At 41.8% G+C, this 23,059-nt stretch overlaps 1 long non-coding RNA gene across 1 annotated transcript; it reads right to left on the minus strand.

The window, feature by feature from the left end:
* Positions 1 to 4,867: 4,867 nt before the first annotated feature.
* LOC140480239 (uncharacterized) lies at positions 4,868 to 17,206 on the minus strand. The gene is made up of 4 exons (XR_011961225.1): positions 17,097 to 17,206; positions 10,259 to 10,440; positions 9,273 to 9,317; positions 4,868 to 5,088 (listed from the first exon to the last, which is right to left on the minus strand). It is a non-coding gene; the product is annotated as an uncharacterized lncRNA (long non-coding RNA).
* Positions 17,207 to 23,059: the final 5,853 nt, after the last annotated feature.

The raw sequence follows: 23,059 nt of genomic DNA on the forward strand, positions 1-23,059 counted from the left end.
AGCAGGAGAATCGATGTTTCGGGCATAAGCTCTTCATCAGCAATGTGGTGTGATCCAGGAGTTAGGTATGATCCAGGCATGTTGGTACTGTATGTAGAAACCCTAGAAAACCATAGAATCATTACATATGGTGAGTTTTGGTAATTTTTTTCACATATATGGTATATATGGACTTTAGTAAGGCGTTTGATAAGGACCCCCATGGTAGGCTACTGCAGAAAATACAGAGATATGGCATTGAGGGTGAGTTGGAGGTTTGGATTAGGAATTGGCTGACTGGAAGAAGACAGAGGGTAGTAGTTGATGGCAAAGATTCATCTTGGAGTGCCGTCACTAGCGGTGTTCCGCAAGGATCTGTTTTGGGACCATTGCTGTTTGTCATTTTTATAAATGACCTGGAGGAAGGGTTAGAAGGTTGGGTGAGCAAGTTTGCGGATGATACGAAAGTCGGAGGAGTTGTAGACAGTGAGGAAGGATGTGGCAGGTTACAGCGGGATATAGAGAAGCTGCAGAGCTGGGCAGAAAGGTGGCAAATGGAGTTCAATGTAGCTAAGTGTGAGGTGATTCACTTTGGTAAGAGTAATAAAAAGATGGGGTACTGGGCTAATGGTCGGATACTTGGTAGTGTGGAAGAGCAGAGGGATCTTGGTGTCCATGTACACAGATCTCTGAAAGTTGCCACCCAGGTAAATAGTGCAGTGAAGAAGGCATATGGCGTACTGGCTTTTATTGGTAGAGGAATTGAGTTCCAGAGTCCTGAGGTCATGCTGCAGTTGTATAAGACTCTGGTGCGGCCGCATCTGGAATATTGTGTGCAGTTTTGGTCGCCATACTATAGGAAGGATGTGGAGGCACTGGAACGGGTGCAGAGGAAGTTTACCAGGATGTTGCCTGGTATGGTAGGAAGATCCTATGAGGAAAGGCTGAGGCACTTGGGGTTGTTTTCATTGGAGAAAAGAAGGTTTAGGGGTGACTTGATAGAGGTGTACAAGATGATTAGGGGGTTAGATAGGGTTGACAGTGAGAACCTTTTCCCACGTATGGAGTCAGCTATTACAAGGGGGCATAGCTTTAAATTAAGGGGGGGTAGATATAGGACTGATGTTAGGGGTAGATTCTTTACTCAGCAAGTCGTAAGTTCATGGAATGCCCTGCCAGTAGCAGTAGTGGACTCTCCCTCTTTATGGGTATTTAAGCGGGCATTGGATAGGTATATGGAGGATAGTGGGTTAGTGTAGGTTAGGTGGGCTTTGATCGGCGCAACATCGAGGGCCGAAGGGCCTGTACTGCGCTGTAATGTTCTATGTTCTATGTTCTATTCATCACAGCTATTTTCTTCCATTGCATGTAAGGGGATGAGATTTTTGCATCTTATGGTTTTTTTTCCAAAGACCATACTGCAACTAAATGTTATGGATAGTATACTTGAAAACCAATAATCTATCAGAAACCACAAACTGCCACTGTGTTACATTCCATGTTGGTATAAATGTACCAATCATAGTCAAAATTGGTGAAGCAATAACGTGGTTTCTTTAACTGAATGTAACACTAAGTAGAGATATTGTTCATTCAAAAAATAGTACCACTATACCACAATTTCTACACTGCTGCTCATAGACAACAAGCAAGTCACAGGGCTAAAACATCACATCCTGTTAAGGTATATAATTGCTGACCATAGTTCAAGATATGTTCCCTGAAAGGTTCATTTCAACAATAAACAAACAAAGGCAAATAGGAAAAGGTTGCTTGTGAAATTGAAAAACAGCATTTGACAAGCACAAGACTGATGAATGGCTTGTTAAAAACATTTGATCGCAGAGATTTCTATACTTTTGACAGTCCCTGAGTACTATGATATGTCAATAATTCATACAGATAATATAGGAAAGTACTTGAAGAATAGAGATCACATTTTGTGATAGTGCTGATTTATTCACATTATTTCAATCTTGCAATTTAACTTTCCATTTTCTGATTTTGGAATGGCATTCTTGAATTTTAAAACATCCTCCTGGTCTAAAACTGTCAATCTTAATACTTCCTTATATTCACATAGCTAGCATCCAAACAATGCCTTCCAGTAGATGTGTCGAGAGAATTGGAATTCTCATGACAGACATTAATGTTAATTTTGTTGCAGGCATCTACAAAAGAAACATTCAACTTATCAACCACTATAACAGTCTAAATATCCAAACTTATTTCTGTGAACCAGACATATGCAGTATCAACAGCTTTCTCCAAATATTTATATAAGTGTGATAGTTATTAGTGCAGATTTCATGAGAGAAGATGCCTTGTGTGGAGTCATGACTTCACATTGCATGCTTTTTTCTGTGTTGTTTCCCTACCTAAAAGCCAGCCCGACTAACAGGCCTGAATACTTAATGAGGAGTGAATACTCTGCAGGAGGTCACAGGTCAGGAGTAGATATGGAGCCAACAGCTGGGATAGGGATAGGTGATGCTTACAGATTCACAGCAATGTAGTTGATGCTCAGCTCCCTTTGAAACGGCTTTTATGAAATTCAGTTCAAACTAGAGGAAGAACAGCTCATCTTCTGCCTCAGGAGCCAATAACCACATAGGCTCAACATTGATTTTTTTTCCAGTTTCCAAATCCCCCCTCCCCCCACCCCATCCGAGACGCAACCCTCCATTTGGCTCTGACCTCTTGACCTGTCCATCTTCCTTCCCACCGATCCACTCCACACTTCCCACGACCTATCACAATCACCTCCTACATTCGCCCACTTATACCATCCCACCTACCTTTCCCCAGCCCCATTCCCCTCCCCCTATTTATTTCTCAGCCCCTTCCCAGTCCTGATGAAGGATTATGCCTGAAACATCAACTTTCTTGCTCCTCAGAGCTGCCTGACCTGCTATGCCTTTTCCAGCATCACACTTTATCAACTCTGACTTCTCCAGCATCTGCCATCCTCATTATCCCCTGTTCACTTTCTCCTACCTCACTCTTATTGTCATTCTCCATTACTCTAAACATCTGACACACTTGCTCCTCCTTATCCTCTTCCCTGATACCATTTCACCATGTTTATGTGACATTGCCAATTCTTCTACCTACAATCAAGAGCATCTATCAGCTAAGTCGACTTGCTAAAACTCCTAACTACTTTCTATGGGCCACTGAATTTCATTTCCAAAGGTTCAGCTTGTAAAGGCAACAATTCCAATACTTCATTTCCTAATTGAAACATTCTCAGTGCAGAGTTTTTCTCTGCCTATTTGTTTATTTTCACTTCTGCAACTTTCAGTGTTTTATGCTGCCTTACATGAGTCTTTCTGTAAACATTATTGGCATATTATCTACCACTAAGGATTCATCTTTTCATTTTGAAAAATGTTCTCAAATCAATTTAATGAACCTCTTATCTCATAGCCATAAATCATTTCAAATGGACTAATCACAGTGGATTCATTTGAGGAACCTCTGGTAACTAATAGTAAGAAATCAAATCCTTTGTTCCAATCTAATAGATATTCCTGACTGTATGTCTTAATCAAGATTTTGGGAGTGTGATGATATCCCTGCAAAACTTCTTCTGCCTGTGGATGAGATGGAGTTGAATTCAGCTGTTTCATACTCAAACTGTTGATGCTGGACTGGAAGACTTCAGATAAGAGTTACAATCCCAAATGGATTGTATCTCAATTGGAAGTTCATCACGAACAAACAAACAAAGGAGTTCAATTTTTGTACTGCAACTTTAGCTGTAATGATCCTTAAAAGAATAACCTCCAGAAATTAATTTGCCATATCCATAAGGGTAAGAATATATAGAAATCCTGCTTTCCTCTTGGCAATGGTCTACACAATCTGTTAACACTTGTAAACTGGTTTGGGTATTGATGACAATAAGAGTGAGGAGACAGGCAGCCGAACCAAATCAGCTTTGTGACCTCTGTATTCACAACACCGTAAAATTAAACAATTGAAGACTTCCAAATGTTCACTGTAATGGTTCCTAACCAGACTTTTGAATAACAAATCCCAGACTTTGTGAATAATTTCCAGGCACTGGTTTTATATCTTCAGCAAAAGGCATAAGTATTTATTAGATACACAATAATGGAGAGAAAATTAAACAACATAGCAAGCTGATTAATGTCTGTGCTTTAAGCCCAAAACATTTGTTTGTAGCAAGCAGTTAAGGGATAAATTTTAGAAAAACAAAATTAGGCAGATTACTTAAATGGTTTTCGTTATCCGTTGTTTCACAAGAATAAATGTTGACTCCTTGGCTGCTTTTCTGAAACATTGATCAGGGTCACCTTCTTAGTTCACCCAGCTACTGACAGCAATATTTCTAACTCAGCTTTCTTGTCTTTGGGTTTCCAGAAGCTGGTATATCAGATTAGGCTTTCAAATCTTCATGCTGTCTCCACAGCAGCCCAGAACTTTCTCTCAGAAAACACAGTTCAAAAAACAACTTTATTTCTTGCTCTGCCCTGATAGACTGATCATCTCTTTGCGAGACCTTAATTACCATTCAATACCTGCCCTGTAGTTGAACATATGGCCTCTTCTAGACTTGATGGAACCAATTCCCAGGTATTAATCTCATTAATAACCAACTTCTGATATCTGTTTAATCTTGATGCTCTTCACAGGATCAGTGTGTCTGTTGGAACCCTTTTAATCAAGGTTCAGCCTGCAATTAGCATTCAGGTATGACCTCACAAATGTACAAAGCTTGTTTGAGCTGCTATTTTCTAATAACCATAAGCTGTCACAAAGTCCATAAGTGGTTTCCAACTCACATTTCAAAATTGATAAAAAGGATAAAAAAACATAATGAAGAATCAGTGAGGATTCTAACATTTTCAAAAGTGCTGGTTAAATTACATGTTGAGGTTATCCTACTACCTAACATGGATGACACATTTTACAGAACTGCACCATGGTTCACTCAGATGGCTAGATGACTGGATTGTGATGCATGGGCCACTAACGCAGGTTCAATTTCTTTGCTAGACGTCACCATGAAGTTCCTGCCTTCTCAATGTTGCCATTTGGCTTCTGAGCAGTGATCCTCATGTTAAATCCACCATCGGTCACCTGTCTCGAATGAGAGAGCAGACATATGGTCATCCAGGATTATAGCAACTTTATGTCTTGTAAGCTCCATTGGTCACATTGTAAACTCAAATTCCAATGTTATTTGTTTATTTGAGACTTCAATAAACAATGCAATAGGAGACAGTCTCGTGGAGTAACATAATATTACTTCGGTTATAAAGAACATAGAACATAGAACATAGAACAATACAGCACAGAACAGGCCCTTCGGCCCACGATGTTGTGCCGAACATTTGTCCTAGCTTAAGCACCTATCCATGTACCTATCCAATTGCCGCTTAAAGGTCACCAATGATTCTGACTCTGCCACTACCACAAGCAGCGCATTCCATTCCCCCACCCCTCTCTGGGTAAAGAACCTACCCCTGGCATCCCCCCATACCTTCCACCCTTCACCTTAAATTTAAGTCCCCTTGTAACACGCTATTGTACCCGGGGAAAAGTCTCTGACTGTCTACTCTATCAATTCCCCTGATCATCTTATAAACCTCTATCAAGTCACCCCTCATCCTTCGCCGTTCCAATGAGAAAAGGCCTAGCACTCTCAACCTATCCTCATACGACCTATTCTACATTCCAAACAACATCCTGGTAAATCTCCTCTGCACCCTCTCCAAAGCTTCCACATCTTTCCTAAAGTGAGGCGACCAGAACTGCACACAGTACTCCTAATGTGGCCTTACCAAGGTCCTGTACAGCTGCAACATCACCACACGACTCTTGAATTCAATCCCTCTGCTAATGAACGCTAATACACCATAGGCCTTCTTACAAGCTCTATCCACCTGAGTGGCAACTTTCAAAGAGCTATGAACATAGACCCCAAGATCCCTCTGCTCCTCCACCTTACTAAGAACCCTACCATTAACCCTGCATTCCACATTCTTATTTGTCCTTCCAAAATGGACAACCTCATACTTGACAGGGTTGAACTCCATCTGCCACTCCTCAGCCCAGCTCTGCATCATATCTAAGTCCCTCTGCAGCCGACAACAGCCCTCCTCACTATCCACAACTACACCAATCTTCGTATCGTCTGCAAATTTACTGACCCACCCTTCGACTCCCTCTTCCAAGTCATTAATAAAAATTACAAACAGCAGAGGACCCAGAACTGATCCCTGTGGAACTCCACTTGTAACTGGGCTACAGGCTGAATATTTACCATCTACCACCACTCTCTGATTTCGACCAGTTACCCAGTTCTCTATCCAACAGGCCAAATCTCCCACTATCCCATGCCTCCTGACTTTCCGCATAAGCCTACCATGGGGAACCTTATCAAATGCCTTACTAAAATCCATGTACACTCCATCCACTGCTCTACCCTCATCCACATGCTTGGTCACCTCCTCGAAGAATTCAATAAGACTTGTAAGGCAAGACCTACCCCTCACAAATCCGTGCTGGCTGTCCCTAATCAAGCAGTATCTTTCCAGATACTCATAAATCCTATCCCTCAGTACCCTTTCCATTACTTTGCCTACCACCGAAGTAAGACTAACTGGCCTGTAATTCCTGGGGTTATCCCTATTCCCTTTTTTGAACAGGGACACAATATGTGCCACTCTCCAGTCCCCTGGTACCACCCCCGTTGACAGTGAAGACAAAAAAATCATTGCCAACGGTTCTGCAATTTCCTCTCTTGCTTCCCACATAATCCTAGGATATATCCCGTCAGGCCCGGGGGACTTGTCTATCCTCAAGTTTTTCAAAATGCCCAACACATCTTCCTTCCTAACAAGTGTCTCCTCTAGTTTACCAGTCCGTTTCATACTCTCCTCTTCAACAATACGGTCCCTCTCATTTGTAAATACTGAAGAAAGTACTCATTCCAGACCTCGCCTATCTTCTTCCGACTCAATACACAGTCTCCCACTACTGTCCTTGATCGGACCTACCCTCGTTCTCATCATTCTCATGTTTCTCACATATGCATAAAAGGCCTTGGGGTTATCCTTGATCCTATCCGTCAAAGATTTTTCATGCCCTCTCTTAGCTCTCCTAGTCCTTTCTTCAGCTCCCTCCTGGCTATCCTGTATCCCTCCAACGCTCTGTCTGAACCTTGTTTCCTCAGCGTTATGTAAGTCTCCTTCTTCCTCTTTACTCGTCATTCAACCTCCCTCTTAAACCAAGGTTCCCTCACATGACCATCTCTTTCCTGCCTGACAGGTACATACATATCAAGGACACGTCGTATCTGTTCCTTGAAAAAGTTCCACATTTCAATGACATCCTTCCCTGACAGCCTGTGCTCCCAATTTATGCTCCTCAGATCCTGTCTTGCAGCATCGTATTTACCCTTCCCCCACTTGTAAAACCTGCCCTGTTGCATACACCTATCTCTCTGCACAACCAAGGTGAAAGTCACAGAATTGGGGTCACCATCACCAAAATGCTCACCCACTAACAAGCCCATCACTTGTCCTGGTTCGTTACCGAGTACCAAATCCAATATGGCCTCCCCTCTGTTCAGACAATCTACATACGGAGTTAGAAAAGCTTCCTGGACACACTGCACATACACCGCCCTGTCCAATCTACTTGACCTAAAGAGCTTCCAATCAATATTTGGGAAGTTGAAATCACCCATGACTACTACCCTGAGGCTTCGACACCTTTCCAAAATCTGTTTCCTAACATCTCTGCTGCTATTGGGGGGCCTATAGTAAACACCCAACAAGGTGACTGCTCCTTTCCTATTTCTGACTTCAGCCCATACTACCTCCAAAGGTAGATCTCCCTCGAACTACCTTTCTGCAGCTGTTATACCATTTCTAATTAGCAATGCCACCCCCCCCTCCTTTTTTACCACCCCCCCTAATCTTACTGAAACATCTGTAACCAGGAACCTCCAACAACCATTCCTGTTCCTCTTCTATCCACGTTTCCATGATGGCCACAACATCGTAGTCCCAAGTCCCAATCCACGCCTTATTTCTGATGCTCCTTGCGTTGAAATATACACACTTGAACCCATCTCTGTGTCTGCAAGTATTCCCTGTCAGTGCTACCTTCTCCACAGCCTCCCGACATTCTTGGACATCCTGAAAAACAGCTAACCTACTTGCTGGACTACAAGTCCGGATCCCATCCCCCTGCCAAATTAGTTTAAACCGCCCCCCCCCCCAAAGAGTGCTAGCAAACCTACCTCCCAGGATATTGGTGCCCTTCTGGTTCAGGTGCAACCCGTCCTGCTTGTACAGGTCCCACCTTCCCCAGAATGCAGTCCAATTGTCCAAATACCTGAAGCCCTCTTTCCTACACCATCCTTGCAGCCACGTGTTCAACTGCACTCTCTCCCTATTCCTTGCCTCACTGTCACGTGGCACCAGCAACAACCCAGAGATGACGACTCTGTCCATCCTAGCTTGTAGCTTCCAGCCTAACTCCCTGAGCTCCTGAATGACCTCCCCACCCCTCTTCCTACCTAGGTCGTTGGTCCCAATGTGGGTGCTGCACACCCTCCCCCTTAAGGATTCTGAAGACACGGTCCAAGATGTCTCGTATCCTGGCACCCGGGAGGCAACAAACCAACCGAGAGTCTCGCCCATGTCCACAGAACCGCCTGTCTGTCCCTCTAACTATAATCTCCTATAACTAGCGCTCTCCTCTCCCCCTTTCCTTTCTGGGCCTCAGAGCTGGACCTCATGCCAGAGACCCGGTCACTGCAGCTTACCCCTGCTAGGCCTCCCCCCCAACAGTATCCAAAGCGGTATACTTATTGTTGAGGGCAATGCCCACAGGGGATCCCTGCACTGCCTGCTTCCTCCCCTTCCCACCTCTAACTGTTACCAAGCCATCTCTGATCTCTGGCGTAACTATGTCACTGTAGCTTCTATCTATCACCCTCTCAGCCTCTCGAATAATCCTCATTTCATCCAACTCCAGCTCCAGTTCCCTAATGCAGCCTGTGAGGAGCTGGAGCTGGCTGCACTTCCTGCAGATGAAGTCAGCAGGAGCATCAGTGTTCACCCCTACCTCAAACATCCTGCAGGAGGAACATTCCACTGCCTGCGCTGCCATAACTCTACACTTAGTCCCCAAAACAAGAACACTAAGTAGCTTACCTTTTTTTTTTAGGTTAGAGGAGGAGGGAGGGTGGGAGACACTATACGTGTAGTGTCTCAGGTTCCTTCTCCACTCAAATAGCAATCACTTACCCTCCTGACCGGCTTTGCGTTCCACCCAGCTCCCGCCGCTCTCTGCTGCAAAAAATTAAAAGAAGACCTATAGAAGCAGGGCAGTGATTTATGGGAACACTATCGCTTGCATTTTGGTTCAGTTTAGGGTACAATCACTCTCTGATCTATTTTGAATGACATGAGAGCCCTTTGCTTCCTATATGAGTGGCACTAAGTTCACTTTCCAACTACTTTTGTGCCCTGGTTGCTGAAAACTGTTGCTTATTACCTTTGATCCAAGCTACAACCCATAGCATGATTAATTACATCATTGCATTCTGATTGGTCTAGACTGGGTAAGGCTCATTGTTAATTGGTTTAAGGGTCACATGGTCCATCTCTAATTGGTGCTCAAGGCAATGGATATTGGCTAATGTCCTGTCCCACTATCTCCTGACTGAGAACTTAAGTTAACAATTATCCATGGGCCTGTCCTCTTTATTTTTCTTTTTATGACTTTTTGCTAAAATAAAAGGATAGTTTGAAATATTCTTTCCACCTTTGTCAGAAAAAAGGGAGGCATATGCAATCAGGTCCTAAGATTGATATCCCTGAATTTGTCTTCATTCTTGATACCCTCCAAGCTTTTTCTTCACAGCTAACCTTTTATACAATCAAGATTTGGAGGAGCCGGTGTTGGACTGGGATGGACAAAGTTAAAAATCACACAACACCAGGTTATAGTCCAACAGGTTTATTTGGAAGCACTAACTTTCGAAGAACCACTCCATCAGGTGGTTGCTGACGAAGGAGCAGTGCTCCGAAAGCTAGTGCTTCCAAATAAACCTGTTGGACCAGAACCTGGTGTTGTGTGATTTTTAACGGTATACAAGCATGCAGGTAGCTGTATTACATTTACCACCACCCCAACACTGGGCAATTCTTCGACATCACAAAAGCAAATGGCCTGAATATTTCACACTTTTTCCAGATTTGTTTTTTTAGAAGAATGGGAAGTCATTTACTTGAGGTTTGTTGCTCATGGTTGTGATCTGTGCGTGATTTCTTCATTGGAGGATCTTTTATCTCTCGGATACTCTTTGTAGAGATTGTTTTTGGTCCATTACTTCTCTGGTGGAGCCTTGTCCCCATCCACAACTGGGTGGAGCTCATAAAACATGAGCATTAACTCCTTCAGAACCATTACCTTAGACAACAAGAAAGACTTAAAAGCAGTTCATAGGAAGACATTATACTATGAGAGAAAACTAGCAGGTAATATAGAACAGAGAGTGTGTTTCAACAACTATATAAATAGGAAAAGAGTTACACAGTCTGGTACAGGTCCTCGAGAGAATTGATAATGGAAAACAAGGAAATAGAGCAGGTGTTGAACTGATATTTTGTATCTGTCTCCTCATTGGACTTAGAAATCTTCACGAAGAGATATTAAAATCAACATATGAAAGGGAGGGAGGAATTAGCACAATGACCATCACAAGGGAAAAGATGCTGGGAAAATGATTACATCTAAAGTCTGACAAGTCCATAGTGACAGATGACATGCAGTCTTAAATGATTTGGGTACAAAGACAATAGAGGCATGTGTTATGATCTTTCAAAATTCCTCAGGTTCTGTAAAGGTCCCAGTAAATTGAAAAAAATAGCAAATAAGACATTTTTATTCAAGAAAAGAAGAAGACAGACCAAAAGACACTGAGCAGCTTTTTCCCAGGGCCAAGCAACATGGGATATGGAGAGGGATTTGGAAGAATTGCACATATATCATTGATCAAGGCTTTTCTTAGCTTCAAGACCAACAAGTGGCATTTTCAAACTACGTCCCAGATGTCAAGGTGTGATTTCCACTGGTGAGCACTGAGTGACCTATTAGCATGGATTATCACTCCGTATCACCCACATTCCTTCTTAATATCATCTCACTAATATGCAGGCTCTATTCTGTCACCAACTGGGTAGAAATTAAAGCTGAAAATTCCTAACATAGAAGTCTGAGCGGGTATCTGGCAACTCTAGCTCACTGCTAACTCCACCAGGCTTCCATCTTAGAAACCTGGCACCAATGTTTCAAAGTACACTCCAAGGCAGTCGTCACATGAACCCCATATCACAGATGCTGGCATCCGACATGTGCCAGCATCACTACAACATCATGGCACATTTCTGACTTACACTGAGTTCACTTCTCTAGCTCAGTGATGCACTTTGGAGAGTTTTAACATCTTTTGTTGGAATGCAGCAGCCAGGGCGCTGTGTGCCTCGGGACTGGCACCAGGCTCACAGGTTGGACCAGGCTACATCTCAGGGTTACTTGTTTGCTCTCTTAGCGCACACAGTTTGTGCTTATCTGGATGATCACAGCATCTCCGTCTAAGCTTGTCCTTTTGTGCTTTGCTGTGTCATCCAAATATTACAGGATGCACCAATGTTGAGAATCTATGTAAGAGGCACTGTCCTTGGACAACACGGTTCATTGCATGATATCAGTAAGTACAACTCCAATTGGTGAGGCATAATGACTCGGACCTTAGGGAACTGCTACAGACACACCTGTTCCCTCTGAAAGCTAGAGTAGAGTCTTTGCTGTCCATGCACAGACTGTGAGTAACATCAATAGAATGGGCTCAATGCCACATGAAAATTGACCCCTTCAAATCGACTCATGTTGGCTATGGATCTCTGAAAACAGGGATGTAATTTTTACAATCAGGGAAACATCTCCCATGACCATCATGCTGAGCAACCAGAAATATAACTTCTCGATGGAAGGATGAATTTTCAAATGTGGGATAAATGGAAAAACAGGGTCTGAGAAACTGAAACCACCCTGAAGAGAATAACAGTAAATCGTTGCCATGTATGAGTAAAATAGAACTAAACGAGAATGCAGTGACACCCATACTTGACGCATGGAAGGATATCGAGGCTTTGCCTAGTAACCCCAGAAGTCTCATATTTCAGGGTATAACACACCATTGAGGAGAATTAAAGTGACTTCCTGAGAGCCGCTGTACATCTTGGTTTGGTAAAAGTAAAAGAGCGATTATGAGAACTGAAGATCCTGTACAGTGGAATTCTTGATGGAAATACAAGTGGATTGGAAAGTGTTATGTTGAAACTTTCACTTGCAAAGGCTAAGTGTTTATGCAATATTGTGTTCAAATAGCAGTACTTGCTTTGTTTATCTCTTGTTGATTAAAAGTTTTAGTTTAAAAGGAGCAATTTTATAAGTTGTTAAGTGGAAGTTCAAACTTATTTTTGGAAGTTTCTGGACACACCTGAGATCACAGCAATCTCAGTAAGTTTACCAAATCTCAGAAGGTCATTGAATCACTTCCTGCATAGTTCCCATGTTCTGATATCCATGATATGTTTGCTGATCACTCACATGACTGCTGTTTAGTTTGGCTGCCTGGCCTTCTCCTGCTGCTCTCCAAGAATATAATGTTCCTCTTAGCTCTCATTACCTCTAGCATGATCTTAAAATTGTAAGAAGGTATTGACGAATCATAGAACACATGACCCACACTGGTCACCAACTGGTCCCTTTTAAATGGGACCCACAACAATTCGCTCTTGCCATTTGATTAAGCCTATAGCCTCTTCTTAGGCCCATATTGCAAAGTTGAACCAATAATTGATCACTCCTTGCAGAAGTCCAATGACCGTTGCACAACAGATCAAGCAATCTCAGCACCCATAAATGATACAAGCATGGGGGCTTGACATTCTTAGCAAATTCCAGCTCTTCATGTGAATCCTGGAAAGAGCACAGGCACTAGGGAACACTGAGATAACTCAACTAATATTACGCCATGCGAATATTACACTATTTGAGTCATAATTATGTGGAAATGAAGCCTGACCTCACAGATTGTTTTTGCAGTAGGATACTTGGTAGCCCCACTTTTGAGGGCATAAGCATAAAGCATACAATGATCTTAAACACTCTTACTGATGCAAGGTTTGCTTCAGCACATTTTTATCCCATCTGTCCTCTTGTAATTACTCATGCTTTGTTACATTTTCTGGTAGTTGTGATCTGTGAATTTCAGACAGGCACAACAGCCACAGTTCAAGATTGTATCTTGCTTCCTGCGGATGAATCTACTTAATTTCTAGATATCTCATGGTGGCATTACCAATAAATCTAAAATAAATGTGATGTAGCAGCTTCCAGGCCACCTGGTATCCAACTAGTGTCATGGTCCTGTAACTCAATGGGATTACTACATATCCAGAAACACCAGAATATTGTTGGAAGAAACCAAATAGGTTTTATAGTTGGACGGCAGCCACCTGAAAAATTGCAGAGTTCTTTTCAGTTCCCGATACATTTCTTTTACTGAATTATAAAGCTATTATCTCTGCTCAGCACAGAATGTAGGAGTAGGAGTAGGCCGTGCAACCCATTGAATCTGCTCCACCATTCAGTATGATCATGGCTGATTCTTGTAAATATATGGCTGGCTGCCACTGTAAATATACTTGGCATTCGGAAGCCTTTGGGGACGCTCCATTATTCGCGCGCGCAGAACAAGGTCACTGGTGCTTCGCTCCGTTCTAAATCAAGGTCACGTGATGCACTGTTTCACGCGCTGGAGGCATGCAAGGAGGTCACATGGTACTCCGTTTCGCGCACAAAACGAGGTCACGTGGGGTCGAACATCCGGAACGCAAGGAGGCAGAGAATAGATTCAGACTAACAACCAGAAGATAATCCCACCTCAGTGATTGCATGATGTTTTTTACTTTATAAAAAGACTGGGTCAGGGCCAAGGTTGTGGTATTTTTCAGAACTGACACACTGTATAGTTTGTCAGGGACAGAAAAGTCTAGACCCAGAGCTCTGTATGCTTTATCCGCTTACTGCTAAAATAAACTTAAAGTGTGAGACCGAGTTCCTTCTCCTTTTGCTTCATTTAAAGAACACGCAGGACTTGGCTCACACATAGAAGAAAGTAAGTTAGTAGACTGAGCCAAAGTCTGACATTCTCAGTCTAAACAGCATACTCCCTCTCTCTCCCCACACCCCTTGTCACCTTCAGTCTCCAGAAACCTATCGGCTTCTTAAGTATATTCAATGATTTAGAGATGACAGCATTCTGTGAAAGAGAATTCCCCAGATTTGTCACCCTCTGAGTGAAGATATTCCTGCTTATCTCAATCCTATCTCCTCTCTGAGGAACGTGTCCCATTATTCTGAACCCCAGCCAGGGGAAACAGGTTGTCCAGACCTGTCAGAAATTTCTATGTTTCAATTAAATTCCTTCTAAATTCCAATGAATACAGGCCCAGTCGACCTAATCTCTCCTCTTACGACAAACCTGCCATCCCACTAATTAGTCTGCTGAACTTTTGCTGCACTCCCTCTATGACAAGTGTATCTTTGTTCAGATAAGGAGATGGAAATTGCATGCGATATTCCAGGTGTGGTCTCTCGAAGGTCCTGTATAACTGCAGCAAGACTTGCCTTGCTCCTCTATTCAAATCCTTTTATAGTGAAAACCTACAAGAGCATTTGCCATCATAGCTGGCTCCACACTTTATGTGACTAGTGTACAACAGCTCCCAAAACCAAACTGTATGTCAACATTTCCCAATCTACCGTCATTCAAGTAATACTGAGCCATTCTCTCTTTCCACCAAAATGGACAACTTCATGTTTATACTTCATCTGCAATGCATTTGCCCACTCACTCAACTTGTCTGAATTGCCTGAAAAAACTCTTTACCTGCTGTTCACCTCTCTAAGTCTCACCTGGCTCAGTGTTATAAACTAGACATTAGTGACCCTGCTGTGTTTATCAATAGATTGTAGACTTGCCGATTTCATGGATGCCATCCTTGGAAGATTTAAACAAAGAAACTACAGAGAGGCTGAGGCAGTTGTAATTTTCAAGACTTGTCTAAACCAGTTTGCAGCTTTTAGCAAATGTCCAAAATTACTTTTCTGATGAAGGATAGCCAGATCTTCTTGAACAGATCCAATAACTGTGGTCAGGACAGTGGTTCCAGCTTCTTAAGTAAGGAGCAAATCATGCACAAAACCCCATTCACCTTTCACCTTCGTACTTGCTGAGGGAACAGTCTGAGTTTAAAAAATCTATCAATCAAATTTCTCCATGGACATTTCTGTCCTTGCTTCTAGAACTAATTCCAGCCTTATAATTCTACAAGGTATCTGTGCTTCTCTAATTCCTGCCTCAGTGTATTCTTGATTTTGATCACTCCACTGCGGTGACTGTTCCTTCAGTTGCTTAGACTGTAGGAATTTCTTCCCTAAACTTCTGACTCTCAGCATCTCTTTATTCCTTTAACATGTTCCTTAAAACTCACCTCTTTCTCATCTGCCCTAACATCCCCCTATGTGGCTCCCTGTCAAATTTTGTTTGATACTGATTCTATGGCATATCATAGGAGGTTTTAAGCAATATTGCTGTTGTAAAAGTTTCAGAACAGAGTACCACATCTGCAAGTGCACCTCCATGCAAAAATTATTCCTAGACTTAAAGCTAATCTCTTTTCAGTGATAAATGGTGAAAAATGAAACAAAAGACAAATTGCTGAAAAGACAGAAATTTCAAAGCTTTTAGCTGATCATTCATCAGAACATTTTGCAAGACTACTAATTCCTGGGGGAAGTAGTACGATGTTTATATATTATATATGACAGAAGAATATTGATTGGTTGATTAGTAGAGTCTGATTGACAGGGAAATTGTAATGGAGAATGCACACATTAATGCTGATTGACAGTTAACTGTCAGGCTTTGTTTAACTTTCAAACAAGGCATGTTGACTCTGATTAGACTCTAAGTGTGGCACTGGAAAAGCATAGCAGGTCAGGCAGCATCCAAGGAGCAGGAGATGTTCAGGCTGCGCTGATGAACCCTGTTCCTCGAGATGCTGCCTGACCTGCTGTGCTTTTCCAGCGCCACACTTTTTGACTCTGATCTCCAACACCTGCAGTCCTCACTTTCCTCTGATCAGACTCTACCAATCAAAGTTATGAACATACAAAATAGGAGAAGTTGTCTGCTCAACCATGTAATAAGATCACAGCTTATCTGTTTGTGTTTCAAATGCCCAAATCTGATTTGCCCCCAATAATCTTTGATCACTCTTGCTAACATTAATTTGCCTCACAATAAAAATATTTAATTACCCCCATCTTGACTGCTTTCAGAGGCAAGGACTTCTAAAAATGCACAATCCTCTAAGAGACAAAATTTCTCATCTCTGTTCTGAAAGGGTGACCTGGGTTCTTAAACAATGGTAATTAATTCTGGACTGACATAGAAAAGGAAACATCCTGCCTACATTCAGCCTGTCAAGACTATTCAGGACCTTATTCACTTTATTCAAGTCACTTCTCATGGTGCTAAACTCCAGTTTAAAAAATCCCAGGATTTCCAAGCTATCATCACAACCTATTCCTCCCAGGAAAATCAGAGTCCACTTGCTGATCAATCAACACTCTGTTCTCAGGCAGAATAAATGGTGGTTTTCCCTTGCATTGGTATTCTTGTCAATTGTTCTCATGAATGTAAGATCAACAAAAGGTATCTAAAGCTAAAGTTCTCTACGACCAAAAAACTATTTAAACACATAAATGCAAAATTGAAGAGCAAATTGAATGAAAATAATCTACATGGAACAAATTAAAATCCAAAAATTAAGAAAGTAATTATGATTAAAAGAATCAGTTAAATGTAACATGAAAGCATTAATTGTTCAGGAAGGGGGTTTGTAAATGTGCTTTCTTTTTAAAAGAGTCTTCAATAATTACAGGCCATTTCAGAAATAGAGCATGTAACATGCAGGGTAGGAATGTCTCACCTTAATTAACACTTTTAATGAAGCCTTCAAATGCCAGCAACACAATCACTTGAGATTCTGATCAGCTCATCTGGCTAGAGACAGACTAAGCAGATAAACACTGAAAGAACTACAGACGCTGAAAGTCAGTAACAGAAACAGCAACTGCTGGAAAGGCTCAGCAGGTCTGACATCATCTATGTACAGAAATCAGAGTTAACGTTTCAGCTTCAGTGACTCTTCCTCAGAACTGAAGGTAACTGGGGCAAAGTTTTATTTTTATACAGAAGATAGAGTGGGAGAGGGACTAAGGAGTAAACGTTAGGTGGGGTTAGAACCTAAAAGGAAATAAGAACAGTTGGACAAAGGAGTGGATAACGATCAGCCGAGGAGAATGAATGGCTATTAGTGGACAAGTATTAGCTAATGATGGGTGGTGTTTAATAGCAGACCATGAAAACAAGAACTGATGTGTGAGGGCTGGGGTAAAGTTGCCTCAAGCCCTAAAATTGTTGAACTCAATATTGAGTACAGAAGGCTGTAGAGTTCCCAAGCGGTACACGAGATGCTGTTCTTCCAGCTTGCGCCGAGCTGCGCTGGAGCACAGCAGCAAGCCTGAGACAGAGATATTGGCCAGGGAACATGGTAGTGCATCGAACTGACAGGTAACTGGAAACTCGGTCATTTTTGCGGGCGGAACATAGATATTCTTTGAAGCAGTTACCCAGTCTACTAACCTGATGTATGATAGGTGAAATGAGGAGAAATAGTTCTGTGGCACAGAGTGGGCAGGCAGTGAGTAGCGCATCTGTCCTCCAAGTCAACAAGAAAACAAGAACCTCATTGACATTCACTTAGCAAGCTGACAATACTGATTATCCTGTTTCTTGTTGAGAGGGAAGGGAATCCAGTAAGCTAGCATGAATAATGATTTATTGTCATATGTACTCGACAATGAACAACACAGTAAAGAACAGGGTAAAATCTTCACTGCTGCCACAATCCAACACCATTTTGAATAGCTTAAGAATAAAAAGATAAAGCTGAAAGAGAGTTCATCTTCATTTCACCTCCTTTGCCGTAAGTCCTGAGTCCTGAGCCCTGACCAACGATACCTACACTGTCAGCCCTCCACTGCATTCGCCGGACCCACCAACATCAGAGGCCCCACTCTTCAGCTGCCATCTCTTCATCATGGGGACTGGCCACTCACTGATGCCATGCCCTGTCCTGGACCTACACTTGTTCTGCAAACAGGAGCCCCCTGTTCTGCTGCCGCCACTGCCTTGCCAATAACCACGAATCCCCACTCCGGGCATACTACACCACTGCCACTTTAGCCTTTGCCTCTTCAGTGCCTGGAGTCCCTGCTCCAGGCCTACTACAACCAGGAGTCCCTCGGTGTGCTGCCAGACCAGGCCATTGCTACACCAAGTGTCCCACTCCAGCCATCCTCCTCCACTGCTGCCAACAGGAAGAAGATGAATAAAAATAAGAAAGAAAGAAGACGGAAAGGGTATGGAAAGAAGGGAGGTGGTGCTGGGTCTGGAACTGCCTGCTTTGCCGGTGCTGCCATTTTGGTGCTGTAATTCCTGCTCCAGTATTGAGATTTTCACTTTCCTTCTGAAGGACTAAAGCTCTGTCATCTTCTAAATTCTAGAATTACTGACAACTTTTATCATTTTGTTGGGCTCCATTGTGACCTGGGAGAGATGGAGAAGTAAATTTCCATTTTCTCATATTAATCTTTAATGTATAGATATACAACAAATTAATATTTTAAATCTGAATTCTCCAAATGTGTTGGACCTGTTAATTTTGTTGTGTAAGGTAACAGGTCTGAACGAAGTAATAATGATGACTGCGTTAAGCTCCCCCAATCTGATGATGCCATATAGTGTTGAATGGGGAAAGGAGAGCCTAGTTTGAGATCCTGATTGAGACAGAGGTGTCATCATTGTCTCCTGAAAGCTTTACAAGTAGTTCTTCTGTAACACAATGGTTGCGTTTGTGAGCAACCCCACAGTATAGAAAAATTACGCTTTAGAAACAGCGCTTAAAGTATTGGCTATGTAATTAGATTACATCCAACACACATTTTAAAAGTTCATGCTTTAGAAACAGTGTCCCCAATTCTTCATGCTACAGCAAAGTCACATTAACGAAGAGCTCGTTATAGCAGAACAACCTGTATATATTATGTTTAACTAGCCAATACAATTTATGCTTGTTACTATTCGGCAAAAAGCCACAATCTGATGGTTAATAGTTGGAAGAACAAATATTCCATGGGTGATTTGATGATGGGGAAAAAAAAATCTGTTGTGTGTAAGAACACTTTTGGAAATGAAAAGAATGCAATAAAAGAAACTGCAACCTTTAAAGGCAAGTGTTTCTTCTTAATAGTTTCTAGTGGTTCATCCTGTACCATTGTTAAACAAACATTTAAAAGGCATCTGGATGGGTATATGGATAGGAAGGGTTTAGAGGGATATGAGTCTAGGTTAGAGTGGTGCTGGAAAAGCACAGCAGGTCAAGCAACTTCCAAGGAGCAGGAAAATCGATGTTTCTGGCAAAGGATGAAGGGCTTTTGCCTGAAACATCGATTTTCCTGCTCCTCCAATGCTGCCTGACCTGCTGTGCTTTTCCAGCAGCACTCTAATTTCCAGCATCTGCAGTCCTCACTTTTGCCTTAGAGGGATATGAGCCAAGTGTTGGCAAATGGGACAAGATTAGGCTCAGATATCTGTTTGGCATGGACAAGTTGGACCAAAGGGCCTGTTTCCGCGCTGTACATCTTTATGACTCTATGACCCTAAGTAAATCCAGTATGGAAAGGAGGATTGGTAGCATCACTCTACTCTAACAATTTGTAGGTAGTGAGAGTTTCCACAGCACATGCAAAAATTTCAGTTTCATTCTCCTGGGTTTTATTCATCCAAACATGCCTTGCAACTCATTCTGTTAGTACCCAGGTCGTTTTAAATAACTTGCTCAGAGACGTTATAATACACTTTTGCAGCAGCTGGGACTTGAAGCCAGGCCTCCTGGCTCAGAGGTAGGGATGCTACTGCTGTTCCACAAGAACCACCTTTATCTGTGCCTGAGACGAACTTGTTTATTGGCCACAACTATAAACTACCATATATCATGAGATCTAAGTCAATCATGCACGTAAAGACAAACCCATCTTTTTTGCTTCAAATATTATGCTTTTGCATGTACTCTGTATACACATTGTCTCCACTTTTCAGCCATGGCGTGCTATATTAGGAGTCAGTCATAATTTTCATACCACAATTTACTTACCATATAGCCAGGTGCGTAAAGGATCATACGCACAATGTGGGCTTTGTTGCAAATATACACTGGAGTGTAAGAGACAGCCTTTTTGTGTCAGGTGCTGATAATACTTCAAAATGGCAGGCACCCATATCCACACCCATGTTTAACTGTGATGATGTGACAAAGGAGCTGTGCGCCGAAAGCTAAAGCTTCCAAATAGACCTGTTGGACTATAACCTGGTGTTGAGTGAGTTTTAACTTTAACTGTGATGTATAGGTAGATCTCCATTTTGGAACAGATTTTCCAACACTTTAAAGATTGATTTATGTATTGACATCCATTGTATACACTATTCTTTTTTTTTAATTTACAAATGGGGTCTTACTCTTAAAAAATGCAACGTGCTTGACCTTTTCTGAACTTTTTTCTTTTCAGGAGGATTCTTGAACTTTTAATATCTTGTCAGTTCATTCTCAGATCAGACAGATTCTTTTCCTTCTATACTAGCTTGCATTTGTTCACAACAAATGTACAATTTCAATAGTTACAACATTGATCAATCATGGACATCCACCTACCTCTATTCGAGTTTTCCTGAAAGTGCCAGACTATTTGCAGTGTCAGACATTCACAATTCAATCTTGGTTCACTTAGTTTTCAGTTTTTCCATTTGTTGGTGTTTGACAGTGCAGCTCTTTTTCAGCTGCGAATCTCCAGGTTGAACCTATTTTCCGTTCCATTGTTAATTTCCTTTCTCATAATTCCTATTTCAACCTTGTGCTCATTGGACAGGATAAAAATGTCTTTTTGCATTTTGGCAAGTTACTTCTGCAGTTTATGCTTCTTATTTTTGCACCTCCAACTCTGTGTTGCAACTCTAGTTGCGGTAGTCACATGTCACCTAACAATTTATGTCATTTGTGTCAGATTTTATTTTCTCTTTTGAACTTTACTAGACGTTCTTAAGCAGAGAGAATTCCTCTCCTAACAACGTCTGGGGACCTTTGACCTATTTTATTTTGTAGCATATAACCATAGATCTGTTCACTCATTTTCACCACTATTTAATTTCTGATAGTCTTAAGGTAAAACTTCACATTCCCAGTTTGTTTCCCTGCATTTTCTTTTGTCACTTTCTAACTGGCTTTTCTATCCTATTTACACGTTGAGCTTTTACACTGAATAACTTTGTGAAATCGTGACAATGAATACTAATTGTGCAGTTGCTCATGTTTCAGTCGAATTTGGAGTATTTCTGCTATATGGAGTTTTCTTTCCTGTTCAACTTGCCAGGAATCTTCAAAGATCTCTGTGTGGTCTTTCGATTCCTCATCCACAAACACTTGCTTCAATCAGGCTTACCTTGCTGTGACTTACTTCTGCAGAATCTCAATTACATGCAGATATATCAGATATCTAAAACAATCTAACATCTCTGACATAATGTGTATCCATTTTATATAAAATTCACAGCTCGCTGTCAACAATTTCAAAGATTTCCTCATTTCTCTTCGCATTTTAGTTTATACATCACTTTCCAATCCTTTCTTTTTAAATTGTTTTTATTTTCTCTTTTAATGTCATGTCAATTGGTTATTGCTTTCTCACCTTTTGTATGTTCATCCATGTATATTTTCCCTTTCTTTCAATTGAGTCGTTAGTTTGTTCTAGATTTTTGCAAACTTCTGTCTTCCGAAATCAATGAATTGAACTGCATATCAAACACAGAACAATACAGCGCAGAATAGGCCCTTTGGCCCTCAATGTTGCGCTGATCTGTGAACTAATCTAAGCCCATTCCCTTAGACTACCCCATCATGATCCATGTGCTTATCCAAGGATTGTTTAAATCTCCCTAATGTGGCTGAATTAACTACATTGCAGTAAGGGCATTCCACACCCGCACCACTGAGTAAAGAACCTGCCTTTGACATCTGTCTTAAATCTATCACCCCTCAACTTGTAGCTATGCCCCCTCGTACAAGCTGACGTCATCATCCTAGGAAAAAGACTTTCACTGTCTACCCAATCTAATCCTCTGATCATTTTGTATGTCTCTATCAAATCCCCTCTTAGCCTTCTTTCCAATGAGAACAGACCCAAGTCTCTCAGCCTTGATTCATAAGACTTTCCCTCCAGACCAGGCAACATTCTGATAAATCTCCTTTTCATCTTTTCTAATGCTTCCACATCCTCCCTGTAATGGGGTGACCAGAACTGTACACAATATTCCAAGTGCGGCCGCACTAGCGTTCTGTACAATTGCAGCATGACATTACAGCTCTGGAACTCAATCCCTCTACCAATGAAACTTAACACACTGTATGCCTGGGTGGCGACTTTCAGGGATCTATGTACATGGTTTCCAAGATCCCTCTGCGCATTCACACTACCAAGAATCTTTCCATTGACCCAGTACTCTGCCTTCCTGTTATTCTTCCCAAAGTGAATCACCTCACATTTATCTGCATTGAACTCCATTTGCCAACTCTCAGCCAAATTTTGAGTTTATCCAAGTCCCCCACAACCTGCAACATTCTTCCACACTGTCCACTACTCCACCAACTTTAGTGTCACCTACAAATTTACTAATCCATCTATCTATAGGCATCTATAGGCATCCACCTATGCCTGCCTCCAAGTCATTTATAAAAATGACAGACAGCAGTGGTCCCAAAACAGATCCTTGTGACACACC

This window comes from Chiloscyllium punctatum, chromosome 8, assembly GCF_047496795.1.
Source record: "Chiloscyllium punctatum isolate Juve2018m chromosome 8, sChiPun1.3, whole genome shotgun sequence".
Taxonomy (NCBI): Eukaryota; Metazoa; Chordata; class Chondrichthyes; order Orectolobiformes; family Hemiscylliidae; genus Chiloscyllium; species Chiloscyllium punctatum.